Below are 16,634 nucleotides of genomic sequence, written 5' to 3'. Positions count from 1 at the left end.
TATAAATTCTGGAACATATGTTTGTTTCATCATTTCTAATTAATATAATTCAGAGAAGGTTAATACATACAACAACCTGAACAACTGAAAAAGATATTACATATATATTAATATATCTCATGCAATCATATAAATTATAAAAAGTTAAGAGTGTAAAAGAAGGTGTTAGTTGCTCAGGCATGTCTTACTCTTTGTGACTGCATGGACTATAGCCCACCAGGCTCTTCTGTCCATGGAATTCTCCAGACAAGAATACTGGAGTGAGTAGCCAATTCTCCTTTCCAGGGTATCTCCTGACTCTGATCAAACCAGGGTCTTCTGCCTTGTAGGTGGATTCTTTACCATCTGAGCCACCAGGGAAGCCCAATCTCTGTTTTCGCTTGTTTCACTGCGTAGGCAGTAATAAAAGTTTCACTTTTGTTTCTCTGAAACCTATTACTACTCTTAGACTGACTTTCCTGTTCTCAGGTATCCTATTACTTTTCTGGAATGGAATTTAGAGGCAGAGGAAATACATAAGAAAAAAAAAACTTAAATAATCATTTTAACAATTTTTTCAAGGTCATTTATGCAAAGTCCTCCCATGATTTATAAAAACCTAATAGAGAATGTCAGTTGGTATGGGAGGGTGGAGGTCAGAAAAAAGAAACTTACTCATGTCATTTACTTGCAAAGCCAGATTTGAATGCGGGCTGGTCTGAACTGGAATGTCCTGTAAAATACTTCCTGGATTTCAAAGGCATGCTAAAGAAAAGGAATGTAAGCTGTCTCAATACTAATTTATGTCAATCGTGTGTTGAAATGATAATATTGGATGTGTTGAGTTAAATAAAACATTATTAAAATTTAACTTCACCCATTTCTTTTCACTTTTTTTACTGTGACTACTAGGAAAATTTACACGGCCTATGTGGCTTACATCTGCTAGAAGCTGGTGTCCTGGAGCAGTGGTTCTTTGAGTGGGCTTCCCAGAGGAACAGCATCTGAGAACTTGTTAGAAATGTAAATTCTCAGCCCATTTCCAGAAGGACTGGATCAGAAGCTTTGGGAGTGGGTACAGTGGTCAGTGCTCCAACCAGCCCTCCAGGGCATTCAGACCCACAGAGACTAAACTGTGAGATCTGCCGCCTGGGAATATTAAGAATGGGCCTCTTCTTTGATCCCAGCCACTACACACAACAGACTCCAGAAGCCTAGACAGATAAACAGGGTGTGGGGGCTTAGGGGTGGTTTCCTACCAATTACCTTGTTAGGGAATGGTCATTTCACCAACATACTAATTATAATAATAGCAATAAATATGGAGCACTAATATTGTGCCAGGCACTCTCCTTAGTGCTTGACATGAATTTATCCATTTAACCCTTATACCCCTATAAAGTAGAAACTGATTATCCCCATTTCATACACATGAAGGCTGAGCAACAGAGGTTCAGTGACTAACCCCGGGTGCATGGTAAGTGACAGGGCCAGGACTCAAGACACAGGCATTGTGACTCTGGGGCCCAGAGCCACTGTGCTGGAAACACTTTAAAACCGTCACAAACAAGTCACGGAGCGTATATGAACTGCAGGAAGAACTCTGCGAGGAGAATAAAACCAGTCCCAGTCACTGCCTTCTCCAGTGAGGCAGGGATGTGATGTATGCCTTGTATTATACATTCACAGGGCACACAGACTGCAGAGCGAACCACGAAACTCGCACGGGAATGGGCGGGAATGTACCTATTATAAAGAGATGGCTGTTTTCCTTCAGCTTCTGCCTCTGATGAGAGTGTTAGAAGCTGCATTTAGTGGGCCGTTGGCCAACAAGCTGCTTCCTGGTTCTATGATGCTGCCCAGAGGCGCCACGACATTCCAGGGTCTAATGTTTAACTACTACATCTTTCTAAATTAAAGTAATTAAAGTGTCTCTGTAGCCAACTTTTGTACAGCCTTGACAGTGTTGGGATCACATAGATCTTGAGACGTCATCTTGTGGCTGCCTCAGAGAGGAAGAATCGGGGCTGATCTTGTGGTGCTAAATGCTAGGTCATTTCAGTCGTGTCTGACTCTGTTGTGACCCTGTGGACCGTAGCCTACCAGGCTCCTCTGTCCATGAGAGTCTCCAGGCAAGAATACTGCAGTGGGTTGCCATGCCCTCCTCCAGGGGATCTTTCCCAACCAGGGATTGAACAGGAGTATCATGTCTCCAGCATTAGCAGGAGGGTTCTTTTATCACTAGCGCCACCTTTCAAGCCCTGATCTTGTGGGGAGGAAATCAATTATATGACGTGACTGGAAAAGTAGCAGAAAGCCTCTCAGTCAAAACAGAGCACCCCATGATCTACCAGAGTGTCAAAGCCTAAGCTGGGAAAATCTCTTAAGAGATAGCTACACTCTTACTTAGCTTATGGCATGCTATCATCTCCTGGAGAAAGAGTGACTTCATACGTTAGTTTATTTCATTCTCTACTGCCATCATTTGGCCCTTCGCAGAGAGTGGTGCTCTGAGAGAATGGGAGACAGGACAGGTAAGAGAGAATGGGAGACAGGACAGGTGAGTTTTGATAGAGATCTAGGGAGAGGCTGTAAATTTATCTATGGGGCCACCATTCGTCCTGGTGGAACATCTGAGCAGAGGTTCTAGGTTGTCAGAGCATAGCATGAGGGCCTCAGGTCTCCAGCTGCAGAAAAACAGGATGGAGTTCTAGGAAAGGAAAAGTAATTTCCCTCTTACCCTTTGAGTTCTTAGTTGGGACCCCCATAACAAAAGACAGATTAATATGAGAAAAACAAACACATGCTTATTAACATGTATATCTCATGGTATCGCTCAGTTGTATTTGACTCTTTGCAACCCCATGACTGTAGCCTGCCAGGTTCCTCTGTCCATGGGATTTTCCAGGCAGGAATAATGGAGTGGGTAGCCATTCCCTTCCCCAGGGATCGAACCCACGTCCCTTGCATTGCAGGCAGACTCTTTACCATCTGAGCCACAAGGGAAACCCCGTATCTCATGGACACATGGAAGATGGTCAGGAGAAAGTGAAGAATTCTCCCCAAGGTAGCCTAGAATTCAGGATAAATACCATCTTAACAGGGAAAGCAGAGGGGGTACAAGCCTCTGAGGGGACAGTGAATGATTTTTAGGAAAGACAAACAAGTCCTTAAAAGGGCAGATGGAAGCTATGATAGCTTGTGACAAAGTCTGCTGAGTGTGGTGTCAATTCTAGTCTCTTCTGTGAGGAGAGTCAACTTGCCCCCTGCGAGTTTCACCAACCAGGGAGGGAATTTATGGCAACTGAGTTCTTCTTGGACGATCTGTCTTTAAGCAGAAAAGCGGAATTCAAAGAAAGCCTCTTCCTGTATTTGCTGTTTTTCAGTGCCCATAGCTCACCAAATACACCAAAGCAGCATATTTGGGGGTACCATGCTCTGAACTCCCCAGGCATGTTTTGGGATGGCATCTTCTCCAACCTTCAGAGCATGGGACCTCTGTGGCCCTTTTCAGCTCACAGGTACTCAAGTCTGTAACGGCCCTTGGGGTGATAGGAGCAGTGAGCAGCCAGAGCAGCTGAAAGCTGAAAATTTACCTTAAAAAAAAAAAAAAAGACATGGGTGCTATCTCCCATATATTTGGCTATTTCTCTGTAAAGATTATCTTTAAACTGGCCAAGGACTAACTGTCCAGTCACCTAAGCACAGTCAAGGGGACTGACATGCTAGCTCAAGAGGGAAACAGTGCTCCCTCTATGAAACTGGAACCTTGTCTAAATGTAACAACATATAGGTTTTCCATTGCTCAACTTTTCCATTGTTTAATCTCTGTTCCGTTTTGTGCTCTCTTTCCTTTCACTCCCACCTTTGCTGTTCCTTATCTGGTCTTGTAATTACTGAGGTCTCTCATATTCCAAGTACTTCAGCTCTTTCTTCTGTGGTTTAATTCCCACAGTTTAATAAAGGTTCTTGTGCGGTGCCTTGCTCCTTGGAGGAAAGTTGCTTTAATTATTAGGAATGAGGACACATAAACAATGAAACAGGGAACGGTGGCTGAAATACGACTTTCATATGAAGACTCCTAACCTAGACTTTTTTTGTTTAATTTGGAGGGGGAAAAAAAGATCTCAAGGTTGCATTTTTATTCAAAGACACTTCAGTAGACTAAACCCACTGTTAGAACAGCTTCACGGAAAAGCATTTTAGGGGCAAATGTCAGGGGAAAAAAAATTCACATTTAAAAGCCCAGTCTCTGCCTCTTTTGAAAAGCAGAGTTAGCCTTTGGTTTAGAAATGTCACTGCCTACTAAGTTCTTTGTAGGGGGAAGAAAGAAAATTGAATGTTTTCTTTAAACAGGTCATTAACAGTCAATACTTATTTGAAAAATCCTGCTTCCAGAGGCAGATAAAAGCTTCCAATCACTTAGGATATCACTTGAGCATATCCAGGGCAAGATGGGCTGATGCAAGTTTCAGACCTTTCTGAGAGAATGTCTTGACTCAACAGCCCTGGGTGCTTGTAGAGGAGGCAGAGTCATCTGGATTGTACGCCCTTGTACACACTGCACACACAGAGTGGTCTGGGAGAGCACAAAGCAGACTTGATGGCGAGCCCAGCTTTGCATTTTCCATTTTAGTACCGGCAAATGCGTATGAATGAAGATTAACCATTTTTGCATAAAGTGCCAAACCACCTCCTCACTCACTGCAGCAGAATGCAAATAGGAGCAAAAGAGCAAAGGACAGCTAAAATAAACGCGTAGATCTCAGGCCCCTGAGAACACAGGGGGAGGGTGCATGGCAAGCTCTATTAGCATTCATCTGTGGCCTGATTTTTCTATTTAATTTGAAATTATTTCATTGCATAGGTCTCTGACAGCTCGAGAATATAAATAAATGCCTTTTTCTAAAAGTGACCCAATGCTGGCTCCTGGAAGACTCTGCTTCTGATTGCTGGGCTTTCAAGCAAACATGTGTTTCCATAGAGATGTGGGTGAGCGGGGCCCAGTGCAAGTACCCACTTGTATCAGCAATTCAATTATGCTCCGTTCTTTCAAGATGCAATGATGTCAGCTCAAGTCTTTACAACAGGCCCATCCTCAGAGATGCCTTGGGAAAGGTGAAGTGGCTGGCGTTTTGAGGTTCGGAAGAATAAATCCATTCTCTCCAAGCATGCTATAATAAGCTGTCTGCCCACAGATCACACTGCCTTGCCCACCACCCCTCTGCTGCCCACGGAACAAATCCCAAACCCCAGAAGCTTTCAGACAAAAGATCAAGCACAGTTCTCCTCACACCCCTGAGCACCAAAGCACCTCACACCAACTCCCCAAATGTTGAAAAGGAAATAACAAGCCTTCTCTTTTTTTTCCCTTTCCCCCAGCTCTTTACCCAGCTATGGCAATTCCTACACAAAGTTTTTTCTTAATATCTGACAAACATTTACTAAACACCTACATGCTGGGCTCTACAGAGAATGCTGGCAATGGTCACAAAATAACACTTATGGAACTCTTCCTGTAAACCCCAGGTGGCTCAGACTGTAAGGAATCCAGGTTTGATCCCTGGGTCAGGAAGATTCCCTGGAGAAAGGAATGGCTACCCACTCCAGTATTCTTGCCTGGAGAATTCCATGGATAGAGTAGCCTGGTGGGTTACAGAGTTGGACACGATGTAGCAACTAACACACCCACATACTCTCCTGTATACACAAGTATGAACTTGGGCACTTACCAAGTATGAACTCATTTAATTCTCATAAAGACCCTGTGGAGTATGTTAACCTTCATTTTATAGAGAAAGAAATGTGAGCACACAATGGTGAGCTCCTTAAGTCACACTGCAGGCAAGTGCCTGAGCTGGGATCTGAACTCGGACCTCCTGACTCCAGGAGTTCAGTTCAGTTCATTTCAGTTGCCCAGTCATGTCCGACACAGCAACCCCATGAACCGCAGCACTGCAGGCCTCCCTGTCCATTGCCAACTGCCAGAGTCTACCCAAACCCATGTCCATTGAGTCGGTGATGACATCCAACCATCTCATCCTCTGTCGTCCCCTTCTCCTCCTGCCCTCAATCTTTCCCAGCATCAGAGTCTTTTCAAATGAGTCAGCTCTTCTCATCAGGTGGCCAAAGTATTGGAGTTTCAGCTTCAATATCAGTCCTTCCAATGAACACCCAGGACTGATCTGTTTTAGGATGGACTGGTTGGATCTCCTTGCAGTCCAAGGGACTCTCGAGAGTCTTCTCCAACACCACAGTTCAAAAGCATCCATTCTTCGGCACTCAGCTTTCTTTATAGTCCAACTCTCACATCCATATATGACCACTAGAAGAACCATAGCCTTGACTAGATGGACTATTGTGGACAAAGTAATGTCTCTGCTTTTTAATATGCTGTCTAGGTTGGTCATAACTTTCCTTCCAAGGAGCAAGCGTCTTTTAATTTCATGGCTGCAGTCAATATCTGCAGTGATTCTGGAGCCCTAAAAAAATACCTGCCCCCAAAGGAGCTTAAACCATGTGACAGAGATAGATATACAAGCAAAAATACAGAAAAGAGGAGGTGGGGGAGGAAAGCAGCATGTGGACTCAGGAAATTAGACCTGGAATTGAACTGGCTTAAGGTTTGGGGCAGAGCACCACTGGGGTTGCGATCAACCCAGCTAGCCAGTCTCATCAGAGGGTTAGGGGCAGACTTGCAGAGGGGGTGGGCTGGAAGTCGGCTTGTTTTTACAGCAAATCTTGAAGGGAAACACTGATACCCATCTCCAAAGAAAACACGCACTGCGGTTCTGCATTATAGCTCTGGCCTGGCAAAGAAAAGTACTAACAAAACCTGGCAAACAAAGCTCTACCTTCACCGCCAGTTCAGGGAAGTGGTCTCATTTGTCACGGAATAAACATCTGGTAAAGAAAGCCACCATCTCTCCAGAGCGTATTCTGGTTTCAAAAACCTTTCTTCTAAGGAACTCACAATATTCCTGCTTCATTAAGTCAGCACCCTCCCAGTAAACACTGAATGGTTTTCTCAAAGTAGAGGAGAAAGTCAGGTCCCATCTTCTTCCTTGAAACGTTTGCCCCTGGCACCGACTGAATCAAAACAGGCTATGATGGCATCTGCTGGGAGAGAAATGCTAGGGAACTGAGGCAGAAGAGAACTAGAGGCAGCCGGACCCTCTCATGCCTCCTTCCCCAACCCAGTACCATTGCTCCTAAGCCTTTCTCACAAAATCCACCTCAACTCACTTGGTAAGGCGTCCAAATCAGGGCTTCCCATGCCCGGCTTGGCTGCCTTTCTCAACAGACAGATAAGCCTTTCCCCTGAACTGACCACCTTTAGCAACTTGCTTTTACTGTCATCTTAACAGTGTGACTCAGGTGGAGTCGGAGACTGGGATAAGTAGCAGGATCCTGAGTGTGGTGGCAAGATAACCAGGGGTGGGATGGTGGCTGAGGACATCTGAGGCTTGGAGGGACTCACCTTCTGCGAAAATGCTTGTTTCCTTTACGTAAAACTGCCCCGTGCTCTGGCTTTCAGGCCTCTGTTAGCGAATGCTCAGTTTTTCGTTCTTCCCCACTTGGGGAAGGCAGAGCTGTAAGATTGAACTTGGAACTTTTACACCGACTGCCCCAGAGACTCAGAGACAGTGCGGGCGGGACCGCAGTCATCCTTCCAAAGGTCAGTTTCTGAGAATGTGAGTCAGTTAAGGGCTTCTAATCTTTCTGTGACACCAGGATAGGCAGGTCAATCAATCAGCAAATATTCCTCGCCCTGCACCTCCTCCCTGTTCTAAAACCTGTTCCTGGCTCCAGACCTAACTGGAGGCAACTGCCAGCTAATCTTACACCCAATGAATAAGGTACTACTGTGTCCAGGGGTATATACATTTTATTTGGGGTGATGCTCTCACCCATAGGAATGAAGTTTTTTAAAGTGGATTTTACCAATGAAAAGCCAGTGTGAGGAGCTTGGGGGTGGGGATAACCATTGGAACTCAGAAGAGAGAAGGCTTTCTTGCCTGTCAGGCCTGTGTCACCTACAGGCACCGTAGTCTTATACACGTTTGTTTGCTGGTTTGATATTTAAAAAAAGAAAGAAAGAAAGAAAAATCCCTCGTAAATTCAACACATTCTGAGAAAGGCACTATTTCTCCTTAGGTTCAGGCCTCTCTTTGTCCCCATCGTCTCACTAACTACTCCCAGGCAGTCAGCCAGAGAGCTTCATAGCCAGCCCTGTGGCAGGGGTGTCTGCATTAATTATGGTGCCATGGTCACCAGACACACAGTATCTTTGGTGTTTGTTGTTCAGTCGCTCAGTCATGTCCAACTTTTCATGAGCCCATGAGGTGTAGCAGACCAGGCTTCCCAGGCCTTCACCATCCCCAGGAATTTGCTCAAACTCATGTCCATTGAGTCAATGATGCCATCCAACCATCTCATCCTCTGTCGTCCCCCTTTTCCTCCCACCTTCAATCTTTCCCAGCATCAGGGTCTTTTCCAGTGAGTCAGCTCTTCGAATCAGGTGGTCAAAGCATTGGAGCTTCAGCTTCAGCATCAGCATCAGTTCTTCTAATGAATATTCAGGGTTGATTTCCTTTAGGATTGACTGGTTTGATCTCCCCTTGCTGTCCAAGGGATTCCCAAGAGTCTTCTTCAGCACCATAGTTTGAAACCATCAATTCTTTGGTGCTCAGCCTCATTTAATGACTACTGGAAAAACCATAGCTTTGATTTAGCTTTGTATTGGCAAAGTGAAGTCTCTGCTTTTTAATATGCTGTCTAGGTCTGTCATAGCTTTTCCTCCAAGGAGCAAGCATCTTTTAATTTCATGGCTGCAGTCACCATCCACAGTGATTTTGGAGCCAAAGAAAATACAGTCTGTCACTGTTTCCATTTCCCCCATCTATTTGCCACAGAATCAGGGTCCCCTAAATTATCACAAAGAGGAAACACTGCCCATTTTCTGCTATTCAGATTCTTCTTTATCTTCTTATGATAGAAAATAAGTAACTGCAATTTACCAAGTTTGAATCTCAACTCTGCCTCTTACTGGTTTGGGGACCTAGGTAAGTTACTCAACCTCTCTACACCTTCATTTCCTCATCAGTAAACTGAGGCTATTTATAGTAACTACCTCAGAGTGTAGTAATGAAGATGAAATGAGTTCACATTTTTCAAGTGATTAAAACAGTGCTTGGGGCACATTATGCATTATAAAATAAATCTAAATAGATAAATAATCTCATCAATTCCTCCAAAGCATATGTGGTTGCTTTCCTCCATCTTCACTTTGCAGGTGAAAAACTACGCCATAAAAGGCTATGGTCATGCATCTGGCCAGTGATGGAGCTGGTCCTTGAAACACAATCTTCTGACCACAAGTTGCCCTCATGTAGATATACCCTTTCCTCACCATGGATGCTGCCACTTTAAATGAGGCAAAGGGCAATTAGAGGGAGCTGTGGGTGGCAGCACAAGGCTGAGGCCTGACTGCAGCATCCTGAGAGACTCCCAGGGCTCGGTGTCCACAGAGCCATTTGTTTATCATGTTCTTAAAATTTCAGCACAAGCAAAAGTAAATCCAAGACTATAACACCTCTTCTTTGTAGAATGACTCAGAAACCCATGCCAGATCACACTTTCCTGCCCTATGTTGGCAGGTGTGGTCAGTGCTCTAGTGACCAAGTTGACCTTCAAGGTACTTGTCTTCAGAGGGCAATGAGCAGCTATAACACGGAAAGGATAAAGTTCAAATAAAGTCTTAGAGCTAATAACAGAAGAGCTTAAAAATTATGAAATCTCCTTTGATACATGCTGATTTTAGGTAATTGTATCAAGATGGATAAAAGAGAGAATTAACATAATTTTAATGTCCTTGAATTTATTCTAATGCAATCACAGATAATAAAACTCATTTTGACTGATAGGTTCAAAATTCTAGACATCATATTCACTGCCTTAGCAAATTTTATTTCAATTTCTAGCTATAATAAAAAATAAAAATTTGCCAACTGAAATATATGCTGTTTGGGAAAATTAATAAGTACTTTTAAAAAATGAATTACAGAAAGAATCCCTTCCTTTTAAAAAGCCTGTCTCTGACCAATTCAATTTCTCCTTTCTCTTTTCCAAAGTACTTAGGAGAGTGTCCTTGACCTTTGAAATGTTCAATAAAGACATGTGGAAAAAGAGGAATAAATAAATGTCTTCTCACTTTTATTTTTCTTTTCTTGGTTGCAATGATTTACTCCCCAGGTTTCAACATCAAGTATTGGGGAATCACTTAAAACGAGCGTTGTCACCATTAAAACAAGCGGTGTCAAATGCCACTCTAGCCACCTCACTTACACACCCTCCAATCCACTCCTTCTCCTTCTCCCCACTTATCTCCAACCCAGCAGTGTTCCAGCCAGTCATGGACACTGAAGCCCTCTATATCTTCCCATATTGGACTCCATGTATCCCATGTCTTTAACCAGGTAACTTTCCCAACATCTCCTACTTATTTTCTTAACTCAGAGACTTGTATGCAGGATAATCAGGTAGCTAGACTAGCCCTCCCGTTCACCTCCATCAAAGCTCTGTCTGAAAATGTATCTTTTCTATGGAATATGAGGAAAAAAGAGTGGTTTCTAGCCCAATGCTAAACACATTTAACCACTAACCTCACCATTAAATACTCTCTAACTCCACCTATACGTATGGATTTTCGTTGCTGTTGATACCCTTATGCACACTATGGGTTCTTTGTAAACCTTCTCACAAACTGTCTGCTTATTTCTTTAGTGTACAGCAATCAAAGGCCTGAAAGCATACACCTTGCTCTGAGTCTCAGCCTGCCCTGTGGCTCAACTCACACTGGGTGAAGTTTGGAAGGTACCAAATGCTTATGACTGTCTATAAGCCACAGCGATATATAGTTTAATCTCTTCCAAATCATTTTTCTAAAGACTGAATGATTCAAAACTGGTTTTTGTACAGTAGTTCAAATACTGTACAGGTCTCTCAAATAAATATAATACCATATATTACTTCCCTTTGAAAGACTTTCTGTTAGTCATCCAATCTACTTTAAAGCAATTTTGAGGTGTAAATGTATTAGGTTTTGATAACTTATCTGAAGAAAAATATCCATCTCTCACAGCCTTGATTCCATTTATACCCATTCTTGGCAGATGATAGAGACAAACAATCAGGGCTGTCTGGCTTTTTTCACTAATGTTAAACATTTCATTACCCTGCTGTAGAACACGTCCTCTGAGTGTGCCTTCCATGGGTGGACACTGCATGTGTAGGGGTGTGCCTGTGTGTATTGCTGTGGGAAATAAGACTCAATGCCTATTCCTGAGGTGTGTATATTGTAGGGGTATGAGTGATGCCAGAGCCAAGAGGAATTAGAATCTTAAATCATTCTGAAATGACTACAACCATGTTTATAAAACAGGCTTCTCGATGGGTGAGATGGCTTCAGTTTAGGTGGGTTAATCAGGGGAGAGGAGGCGCTCTTTTGCACTGCTTTGAGGCAGTACTGCCAATGATGCGAATGGCATTTCAGGTAAGAGAAAGAGCAAAACCAAAACCTCTCTGGCATGAACGAGTCAGCCATGCATGAGGCCAGAAAGAAAACCCGCCTGCGCAGTCCACAAAACTCAACAAAATATTTACTGGGAGTCCATTTATGTGTCTTGGCTAGATGAGATGTGTTTAGCTAATGGTAACTCAGCGTAATTTTAAGATAGGCTTCTGAAGGAGATAAGATTAGCAGGCAGTAAGTAATTAGATGACATCAGAAGGCAGTATGTGAAAAGGTGTTATGTGCTTTGGTTTCAATTATACGCTTGTCCTGTTCGTAACAGCGAAGAGATAACATCCTTGTTTCGTTTTCCTTTTAGCAACTGGGAGAGTTCTTTCTCATTCCCACCCCACCCCAACTCCACATCCCACCCCACTGTCAGAAACCAGACTCTATTTTCTCTGCTATTCTTGAAATGCTGAATTAAACACTGGAGTTTTGTTGTTTTTTTAAACCAGTTCAACTTGATTCTTTGTCCTTACAGTTTTGTAAAAACATTAGTTTTAATCTGACTAACACGAAAGGCCTGCAAACAAACACAAGCTATGAAGCCAAGTTTCACTTAGCTCTAGGAAAGAAAGTCATAAATTATATTAAAGATTTCATTTGGTTTTATTTTTTACCTGGGAGATGACCAACGGCTAATACTATGTACTTTACCAAATTCAGCCTTGAAAAAGAGATAATTAGACACTGGAAACATATTCCTGTTGTTTTACTAAATGCTTCTTTTAAAAATGAGGAAGTCTTAAAGAGGAAAATGTCTCTGAAAATTAATCTACTTAGAAAAAAAAAATCTATTTCTGAATGGCTATCAGCCAGACTTAACTTGGTTTCATTTTTCATTTCAAGCTTTCAAATAATATCTCACTAGACAAAATGAGAGGAATGGAAGTCCTTACCCCATTTTTCTCAGGGAAGAAATGGGGTAAGAATTGAGGAAACACTACAAAGATGACCTAAAGGTCATAGTTTTACTTTAGTTTTTAAAAAATCCTGAAGCTATGCTGTATAATGGGAAAAAATAAATTTAGCTATGACAAAGCATTCCCCTTCTTCAAACCTGTGAATAATCAGTCTGTTGCTTTACAAAGACTTCTCATGATAACACTGCTATTCCCAGATAGCTCAGTTGGTAAAGAAACTGCCTGCAATGCAGGAGACGGGGGTTCAATTCCTGGGTCTGGAAGATCCCCTGGAGAAGGGATAGGCTACCCACCCCAGTATTCTTGGGCTTCCCTTGTGGCTCAGCTGGTAAAGAATCTGCCTGCAATACAGGAGGTTTGATCCCTGGGTTGGAAAGAACCCCTGGAGAAGGGACAGGCTACCCACTCCAGTATTCTGGCCTGGAGAATTCCATGGACTGCATGATCCATGGGGTCGCAAAGAGTCGGACACGACTTAATGACTTTCACTTTCATCCTTTACTGAACATATTCATTCATTAGGTATTCACTTAGAAAACACTGCCTAGCACCTTCTGTGTCAGGCACCAGCCTACTTGTTTGGGGCTACAATAGTGAAGAAACACCATGCCGTATAATTTTCTCTTTATGTCTACTTCCTGAGTCCTCAGGATGTTCCTGCAAGGAAGGTGTTATTGTTGCCATCTTCTAGATGAGGGAAACTAGGCATTGAAACTTTAAGGCCAAGGTCCCAGAGCCAGTTAATAGCAAGAAGGGGACTCAAACTCCGGGATTGACTGCCAAGCTTCTGCTTATTCCACTAGTCTGCTGCCATTGTTTTGGTTCAACGCAAATAAAGGGACTCATTTAAAAATTATTTAGTGGGTTCATTCCACTAAATTGAAAAACCTTAGTATTCCCTAGAACTAGAATCAAAAATGGAAAGTTGACTTGGTTAAAAAAAAAGTCAAATGGGGTAGAAAATTATTAATGGGAAAAAGAACAATGATTTAAATTTCGCTCTAAGATTGCATTTTGTTGACAATCACACTATTCATTGGTCATAGTGAGCCAATATTAAATGAAACTCCCAAGACTTCCTGATTTGCTATAAGTCCTATCTTTCCAATCTTTACTTTTGCAGTTGATTTATTTGGAACTTGAGTGTATGAGTTTACATTTGGCTCAAATTAATTTTATCTTTATTCACTGGGCTAATTTTTCCATTCTATTATTATTTTGGGGGTGGGGGCACCAAAGCTCTAACTTTACATACCTGTACATTTCACTTTGTTGTTGTTTATTTATAGTTCCTAAGCTGTGTCCAACTCTTTTTGCGATCCCATGGATAGCAGCTTGCAAGGCTCCTCTGTCTGTGGGATTTCCCTGGGAAGAATACTGGAGTGGGTTGCCATTTCCTTCTCTAGAGGATCTTCCCGACCAAGGGATCGAACCCATGTCTCCTGTGTTGGCAAGTGGATTCTTTACCACTGAGCCACCTGCAAAGCCTCACATTTCACTTTGGTCATCCACATATTGATGGATATAATTCATATAACTTATGCCATTAAGTAAACAGTCTGGGCTTGAATCTCAGTTCTGCCACCTATAAGCTCTGTGACCTTGAGGAAGTTACTTCAACCCTCTGTGCTGCTTATTTGTAAAGTGGAGATAAAAATCTCAACTATATAGGACTATTGTTTTACATAAATGAATACATACAGAGTAACAGAAGAGTTTAACAGATGGTTCTTATTTCTATTATTTTTATCAGAGTAATCGTCATTCAAGTCATTGATAAAGGATCTAGAAAATAACACAAGTAGATGTCAATAGATCACCCTTGGATCACATGGACCCATTCTTTAGCACTTCTTGGGCTTGGTTATGCAAACCTAGCTGTGAATCCACTTGACTATTCTTTTATTCAGTTCATAGTTCTCATTAAATTCATAATAGGATCTTGAGATGTTGTGAAAACTGCCTGGATGAAATCCATATACACCATATCTACCACATTTTCTTCATCTTGCATTCTAGTTACTCTAGTGAACAGGAAAATCATTTAGTCCTGTTTGACTTCTTCTTGGTGCCTAATAGTTACCTCTTTCTTTTCTGAGTGTTCTCAAAAGTTTCAGAATAAATTTTTGAATTTTCCTGGGATTTCATATTTTCTATTTTTTGTCAATCACCAGGCACTTGGGGGGCTTTCCATTCACAAATGCCTCCAAGATGGCTGGCTAGAGTGGAACAGTTACAGGCATGAGTGTTCTCAGGCTACAGCCTGGGCCAGGAGACCCCGATCCACACCAAACAGCTAAGGATCTGGTGTTTCACGGCTGTGGGCCTCAATTCCCTCTTCTTTACATTTTGTTCTGTCTTACCAGGTGAGAAATCATGATCCTTGATTAAAAGGCAAACATAGGAAGAGATGAATAGCCTTTTGTTTTTCTCATCAGAGGTCCTATCCATTTCTTGTTCTTTTTTTCTACAAAAGTAAAACGAAAGTCTACCAAAACAAAACAAAACAAAAAAAACAACAATAAAAATAGTATCCCAGTCTTGACAGAAATAATAACTATGTCATTAGCAAAAATGGGCATAGTAATGAACATCACAAGCATTCCAGTTTTCTATGTTTGGCTTATTTTGTCACCGTCATTTTCTGTAGCATTGTTCCTTGCCAGCCTTTTAAGTCTCTTTTGTTGTTTTTAGAATGTTTTACATACTTCAGCTCACTCTGGACTTTAGGCTTCCTGACACTATTCTAATGGGATTATCTCTCTCTTTGGTATTTGTTCTGTGTTATTTGCCTCTCCCTGCATTCTTCTTGAAATGGTCTTTTATATTGTGAGTTACTTTGAGCATGCCCTTTATAGCCACAGCCATTTCTTTTCCTCATTAGTTAGAACTTTTAACCCTTTAATTCTAATCATTCAAAAAACTGAACTGTTAGACTTGGAATGTGTGTGTGAAGGTGTACATTATCTTTGATAATCTGGAAAAATATTCATGATTATATTATCAGCATTTCATTATTGTTTACTGCTTACTTCATTACATATATAATGAATTGTGGGTGTGAGTATATGTGGGTGTGAGTATATGTGGGTGTGTGAGTGTCAGCTTTGTGCCAGGTACTGTCCTATTTGCTAGGATACAAAGATAAGTGTGAGAGATGCAACCCTGCTGTCTTAAAGCTTAAAGTGAAAGTGTTTCACTTGTAGTTGCTCAGTTCAGTTCAGTTCAGTTCAGTTGCTCAGTCGTGTCCTACTCTTTGCGACCCCATGAATCGCAGCACGCCAGGCCTCCCTGTCCATCACCAACTCCCGGAGTTCATCCAGACTCACATCCATCGAGTCAGTGATGCCATCCAGCCATCTCATCCTCTGTCGTCCCCTTCTCCTTCGGCCCCCAATCCCTCCCAGCATCAGAGTCTTTTCCAATGAGTCAACTCTTAGCATGAGGTGGCCAAAGTACTGGAGTTTCAGCTTTAGCATCATTCCTTCCAAAGAAATCCCAGGGCTGATCTCCTTCAGAATGGACTGGTTGGATCTCCTTGCAGTCCAAGGGACTCTCAAGAGTCTTCTCCAACACCACAGTTCAAAAGCATCAATTCTTCGGCACTCAGCCTTCTTCACAGTCCAACTCTCACATCCATACACGACCAAAGGAAAAACCATAGCCTTGACTAGACGGACCTTTGTTGGCAAAGTAATGTCTCTGCTTTTCAATATGCTATCTAGGTTGGTCATAACTTTCCTTCCAAGGAGTAAGCGTCTTTTAATTTCATGGCTGCAGTCACCATCTGCAGTGATTTTGGAGCCCAAAAAAATAAAGTCTGACACTGTTTCCACTGTTCCCCATCTATTTCCCATGAAGTGATGGGATCAGATGCCATGATCTTCATTTTCTGAATGTTGAGCTTTAAGCCAACTTTTTCACTCCTCTTTCACTTTCATCAAGAGGCTTTTTAGTTCCTCTTCACTTTCTGCCATAAGGGTGGTGTCATCTGCATATCTGAGGTTATTGATATTTCTCCCGGCAATCTTGATTCCAGCTTGTGTTTCTTCCAGTCCAGCGTTTCTCATGATGTACTCTGCATATAAGTTAAATAAGCAGGGTGACAATATACAGTCTTGATGTACTCCTTTTCCTATTTGGAACCAGTCTGTTGT

The 16,634-nt window shown here is 42.2% G+C and overlaps 1 protein-coding gene across 8 annotated transcripts in view; it reads right to left on the bottom strand.

Moving 5' to 3' along the window:
- The window catches only part of SPATS2L (spermatogenesis associated serine rich 2 like), a 190,971-nt gene that overhangs the window by 106,599 nt on the left and 67,738 nt on the right, over positions 1-16,634 (bottom strand). Inside the window, exon 1 of one of the 8 annotated variants that reach the window (XM_061381082.1) lies at positions 7,460-7,606. The exons of 5 other annotated variants lie outside the window; for them this stretch is intronic. The gene's annotated coding sequence lies outside the window, so the exon portion shown is untranslated. Of the gene's footprint in view, positions 1-188; positions 346-7,459; positions 7,607-16,634 lie in introns of those variants that run through there. 2 more of the 8 variants (XM_061381105.1, XM_061381123.1) reach the window with 2 other exon arrangements.

The sequence above is a fragment of the Bos javanicus genome, chromosome 2 (genome assembly GCF_032452875.1).
Source record: "Bos javanicus breed banteng chromosome 2, ARS-OSU_banteng_1.0, whole genome shotgun sequence".
NCBI classification, from domain to species: Eukaryota; Metazoa; Chordata; class Mammalia; order Artiodactyla; family Bovidae; genus Bos; species Bos javanicus.
This window is presented reverse-complemented; position numbering and strand designations above follow the sequence as displayed.